This window comes from Schistocerca nitens, chromosome 3 (genome assembly GCF_023898315.1).
Source record: "Schistocerca nitens isolate TAMUIC-IGC-003100 chromosome 3, iqSchNite1.1, whole genome shotgun sequence".
Classification (NCBI taxonomy): domain Eukaryota; kingdom Metazoa; phylum Arthropoda; class Insecta; order Orthoptera; family Acrididae; genus Schistocerca; species Schistocerca nitens.
In genome coordinates, this window is record NC_064616.1 from 517,306,257 (window position 1) to 517,312,442 (window position 6,186).

The 6,186-nt window shown below is 41.2% G+C and overlaps 1 pseudogene; it reads left to right on the top strand.

Moving 5' to 3' along the window:
• Nucleotides 1-3,078: 3,078 nt before the first annotated feature.
• LOC126250333 (5S ribosomal RNA) lies at nt 3,079-3,196 on the top strand (annotated as a pseudogene).
• Nucleotides 3,197-6,186: the final 2,990 nt, after the last annotated feature.

Sequence of the window (6,186 nt, forward strand, 5' to 3'; positions counted from 1 at the left end):
TTCAAATTTATCATTTATAATGTCACCCTTTCCTTCTCTTGCGAAATAATCACTCTTGCAAATGAATATGAAATACGTACTATTTCACCACTGGACGCTGGTAGTCCAGTATACGCCTAACATCTGAAAAGGACGGCAGTAAGTAAAGCTCACGAAAGATTAATAATATGAGCCAAATTTTATACTCATCTTTGCGGGAGTTCCAAATTTAAGGCTCATTTTCCTCTTTACCTAGGGGTGGAATAGAGGTCCTGGGTTTTATATTTCATACTAATGAAGCTTTTGTATAATGACTCTGTACGATGATTTATTTCACATTTATGTTTCTTGTCAGAACACCAAAGCTTTTTTTTTTTATAAAGAGAACCTCTGTATAAGTGCATCCTTTCCATGACAACCAAATTTCCCAGAGCACATATCTGAAGAGAAAGCAATATCCGCACATACATGCTCCCAAATGCACATTGAGACAAAGAACATGCGCTTGGCACAAAAATTATGTAACGGATGCCGACTCAACTATGACTGTAAACCGACTGACTCAGTTGGCACGGATTTTGTTTCTATGTGTTAGAACATGATCTGGTATGTTTTAAAAACGGAAATGGTTCACTTTACTATCTGCATTGATTTCCTGTTTTTCGTTAGTGAGTACGTCCTTTAAATTAAAAAAAAGTAAGGAAAAATTAGTAACAGGTGCCGGCCGCGGTGGCCGTGCGGTTCTGGCGCTGCAGTTCGGAACCGCGGGGCTGCTACGGTCGCAGGTTCGAATCCTGCCTCGGGCATGGATGTGTGTGATGTCCTTAGGTTAGTTAGGTTTAAGTAGTTCTAAGTTCTAGGGGACTTATGACCTAAGATGTTGAGTCCCATAGTGCTCAGAGCCATTTGAACCATCTTGTACAGGTGAATGTATTTCATTTGAAGTTAAGTATGTTTTTGAAACACAACAATAATATTCTGTTTACTGAATAAAGATATTTCGTGAACAGTTGTGTAAATAATATTTTGGAACACATGTGAAGTACATGGCATTTTTGGCAACTCATATAAAGTTGAGTCTATAGGATAACTAATTTTCTTAGCACAACGTTAACTCACAGAAACGTGTAAGATTATTATTATGCTGTTAATAAATTTGGAAGGATAGAAAGTTTCGGAAATGCACCAATGTACAGCGTAAAGTTCTGGAAAAAATGAATCTCATAATCTGTTGCCAAAAATCAGATTAAATATTTCTGACAAGAAGGTGGTTCCGCAAATTTCAGTTATCTTAGGAAGTTTGCATAAATCGTGGTTTGTTATAAAATGAAAAATATTAATTTTTATGTCATTGGTTGAAGTATAACGGCAACAACATGATCAGGAAATGAACTACAGAACACTAAGAAAAGTTACAAATAAAAAAGTAAGTAAGATATATATGCATTGTGTAAAATTCAATATCTGGTATTTGTTTTGTACCAAAGAAACAGTAATGTCTTGTAACTCAGCTGCACGTGTTTCCTCGAAGTGCCTATGGTGCATCATTTTTCTCGCCTTCGTCGTAGAGAAGAGCCGTCTCCGAGGCTGTATACTTGGTTCCCTTCTTGATGCAGCAGTACAGCAACCAATTCGTTGATGATAGGTGTTGGAGTTTTCTCGCGTACATGCTTAAAATCAAATACAGGGGTTGGACAAAGAAGATGGAAACTCCATGAAAAATGCGTGCTCGGACATACATGCAGATACTACCTAGCCTGCAGGTTGGGCTGTAGTATTTGGCCTCTAACGGCACCTTTGCACTGTCCACAATACGTTGCAAGAGCCAGTCGTGGTCAGAACAGTGGCTCCGTGTAGTTATATCGGAGAACAGGGGAAAATTGTTGGTGCTCGTATGATGGATGGTTCCGTCAACAACGGAGCCTTAGTGTTTCGTGTTTCAAGAGGCACCGTATCGAAGATTTACACCGCATGCAGGGAAAGTGGAAGAACATCATCCGATAGCTCACAACGCGGACGATAGTGTGTGTGCTGAGCGATCGTGACAGACGGTCACTGAAGAGAATTGTGACGAAAAATAAGTGGGCGATAGCAGCAAAAGTCACTGTAGAACTGAACGTCGCACTCGCGAATCCTGTGAAGCACCAAAACAGCACAAAGAGACCTCCAAAAGTTGGGAATTTCAGAGTGAGCTGGAATTCCAAAAGCACGCATCAGTGATGCAAAGATCCATAACAGGAAAACGTAGTCCCAAGCCATAAAACCTGGAGTATGGCGCAATGAAAAAAAGAAGCATGAGGCTTGTTTCGTGCTGTTTTTAACTTCTGGCCGAATTTTGGCTGATCAGGTCCATCCCATGGTACAATGTTTGTTCCCCAAAGGTAAAGCTGTGTTCCAAGACTACAGGGCCGTGTTCACACAGTTCACGTCGGCCAGGGCTAGTTTTGTGTGCACGAGGATGAATTGTTGCATCTCCCCTGGCCGCCACTGTCATCAGATCTCAATATTATTGAGTATTTGTGGTCTATTTTGGAGGGAAGGGTGCGTGGTCGTTACCCACCTTTGTCATCTTTACCTGAGTTTGCCATTATTTTGCCGGAAGAATGGTATAAGAGTCGCTTGAAAACCATACAGTATTTACCCGTTACGAGGCAAATGGAATCAGTTCTGAATGCCAACGTGTTTCCTCCACCGTATTAGGCACGGTAATGTTTTGTGTTTTTGACGTTTCCGTATTTTTGGCCACTCTCTGTCAAAAGACATGCCATGGGACGGTGTCAGTAGTACAATACGACCCACTACATTTAACGAAAAGTAACAATGTGTTCCCCTCAGTTTGCTGCTTCCAGTCACCAAATTGTTAGAAAGATGCAAATTCAATCTCTTGTGATGCGATCGACACAGAATGCTTCATTGAACAAGTGATCACAATAGCATTTCTTCGAAAGAACTAAAATCTCTCACAATGGATATTTCATTTTGATACAGCTGGTCTCCGATGCATGTACGTTTCTTGCGTGGCACATTAAACTGCGCTCTTATTTGAACTATTTGTCACAAACATTTATAGAAGTTTTTATCTCCGTATTTATGATGTTAGCCAACGGCCTTGCCTCAGTGGTAACACCGGTTCCCGAAAGATCACCGAAGTTAAGCGCTGTTGGTCTGGGCTAGCACTTGGATGGGTGACCATCCAGTCTGCCGAGCGCTGTTGGCAAGCGGGGTGCACTCAGCCCTTGTGACGCAAACTGAGGAGCTACTTTATTGAGAAGTAGCGGCTCCGGTCTCGTAAACTGACATACGACCGGGAGAGCGGTGTGCTGGTAACATGCCCCTCCATATCCGCATCCAGTGACGCCTGTGGGCTGAGGATGAAACGGCGGCCAGTCGGTACCTTTGGCACTTCGTGGCCTGTGCGGGAAGAGTTTAGTTTATTTGTGATGTTTCTGTCCTAGTTCAAGAAGGATAAAATCGTCGTACTTTTACTACAGCTGAAAAATTTCATTGATTACATTCTCGATAGACACACGAGAGATCACTTGCGCTACTAGGCAGCAGGGAGGTACCCACTGAAGAGTACGTGTTTTCCGTCTGCTGTCTTGTCCAACTTCGACTCTTTCCACGAGAGATCAGCTCCGTGAGCCGTAATTGCGCATCAGGCGCTAGACACAAGTAGCCTTGTGTAGGCAGACGAGGCGTCTTCCCACTTTTCCTGCAAGTTCACGAGCTCCGAAGCCTGCTGTTAAGTGCTATGTAACACATAACTGCAAACATTGCTTTTTCCCCCAAGCGGAATCCGACGCTGCCGTAAGCCAGGACACACACAGCAAGTATGCTTGAAAAAGAATAGCAAAGTAAACTCTGTTCCACACAACCTTACAACTGAGAAGATGTGAATAAATATGATCTCACGTTCTGAATCTTCACCCGACCCTCCCGGCAATACTCATGGTAACCACTGACACAAGAATCCCAAGACTACACGTTCAATGCAAAATTTTGCTCATTCAACTCAGCTCTCCTCAAATAGACGAACAGAAAAACGCTCAGTCACTCACAAATCAGACGGATGCAGTCTTCTGAAAATCAGAAGTAACTGAAAATCACAGTAACTGCCGCAAAACTGTTCAACTCCTTACAGATTTGCAATCAAAAGGTACCGTTTCCGTTAGGCACGGGTGCTTCATTCGCATTACTTAATCAGAATGCGTGTGAGCAGTTGAGACACCCCATACTACTAAAATCACGTGCTCTTCTCACAGTCTACTAAGGTAAAAATCCTGCTGGTCTCAGGGTGTGCAAATTGGAAGCATAATATAAAAATACGACTACGTTATTGCCATTAATGATAGTTCAATGTCGAATATGTTTAGGATTGTATCATTTGATTTTATTTTCTTGGGTATTCATGATAATATGCACGCTACCGATGCTCAAGTTTCTCACGCCAGCATTCATCAGTTGTGTGAAAAGTGTAGACGTATGTTCGATATCATATTGAGACACTCAAAGAATCAAAGAATATTCCAGCGCACATTATGCTCACGGAAAGTCTCGTCCAAAGTTTTACCACCCACGTCTGATAGCTCACGCCATTCACAATAAAGATGCTTCTGAAGTCCACAGGTTGGAACAAATCGGTGTTTCGAAGCACATTTCGGCAAACCAATGATCATCTTCTCTAGTTATCACTAAAAAAGATCCAACAGGAATTATGGATCGCCTAGCAGGTGGAAGATTTTTTCCGTAATTGATTTAACCGATGCTTACCTTCAATCTCGAGGAAACGAAAAAAAAATTACGGTGGTCATTACTGACGTCGCCTTACATCAATACCAGTGCCTTCCCTCCCAGAATCTGCCCCTGTGTTGTTTCAGTGCTCTCTCAAACAAGTGACATCAAAGGTTGCGCCCTGTTCAAATTATATGAATGACATAATCATGTCCGGGCAAACACAAGAACAGCATTCTAAGGAATTCAGACTCTCTTCAAGTTTCAACTGATGGAGGACTCAAGTTCAGTCTGCAGAAATGTTCATTTCTCAATACCAAAACTGAATATTTGGGATATCTCATTGATATCCACGGTGCTCTTCCATTGACTTAGCATTTAGAGGCCATCTGGAGATAACCTGCTCCTAAAAAGGAACAGGAACTACGAGCAGTTCTTGGAAAATTTCTTCATTCTGAAAGCCGAGAAAATTGCTGCTTCCTTGCATCGCCTTCGGCGAAAGTGTGTTCCTTTCCAATAGACTTGAGAATGGAACGTTCATTCCAGCAGTTGAAAACTGCAATGCTTAGTCGCCCCAGTTCGTTACCATCCGCAGAAACCACATGGAATAGGGGCAGTTTTATTTCAAAAGTTTGGGAACACTGAATATCCCATAGTGTTCACGTCTAAGATATTGAAAAAGACCCATATATCTTCCCAGGTCGATCTATTACAGGTTCTATGATTGGATTGATTTGTCGTGTGTTAACTAAGAGTTGTATCGATCCATTCTTTTTCGGTAAGCACAGCAACGGACTACTGTATGAACTCAAGGCGGATTCTATGACCTTTTCTAACATATAATAATTTGATTTCGGCTTTTGCTTCCTCTCTTTACACTAGTGTGGTCGGGTTCGGACGTAAGAAAACTTTCTGGTGCAGATTTACTCTAAACTGACATTTAAAACCTCTTATTGTCTCTGCTGATTTAGAAAACATGCTCCATTTCATAAAACTATCTCATCTAACAAGGAGACCATCCGCCAATTGGATTTTTGTAAATTTTTGTATTTATGGCGCTGAAGTTAAGGATTCAAATTTCAGTCCCCAAAAGCAAATAGAAGCAACGCTCAAACCTTCACGACAGAATCGACTTTGAACTTTTCTGAGGAAATTTAATTCACTAAAATTGAGGTAATTTGTGCAAGCGGCAGCGTGGTTTACTCAGTAGCCTCAGAGAATGATAATCAATGGGTTGTTAGTTCGAATCTTGCGGCATTTTCTTTTTGTTTTCTTTTTCTAAGTTCGTCTCTAATACCTAGACAGTTAAAATATAAAATCCGTCAAATATATGATAATTAACACATATCTAATCTTCATTTCATGAAAAGGGCTCATCTTGTTTCTAATTACATATCGCAAGCAATGCGAACATAAATTCTTACGTATTGGTATTTTGTAAAAGATTGTTAATTAACATTGTTTTAGTTAAGGAAA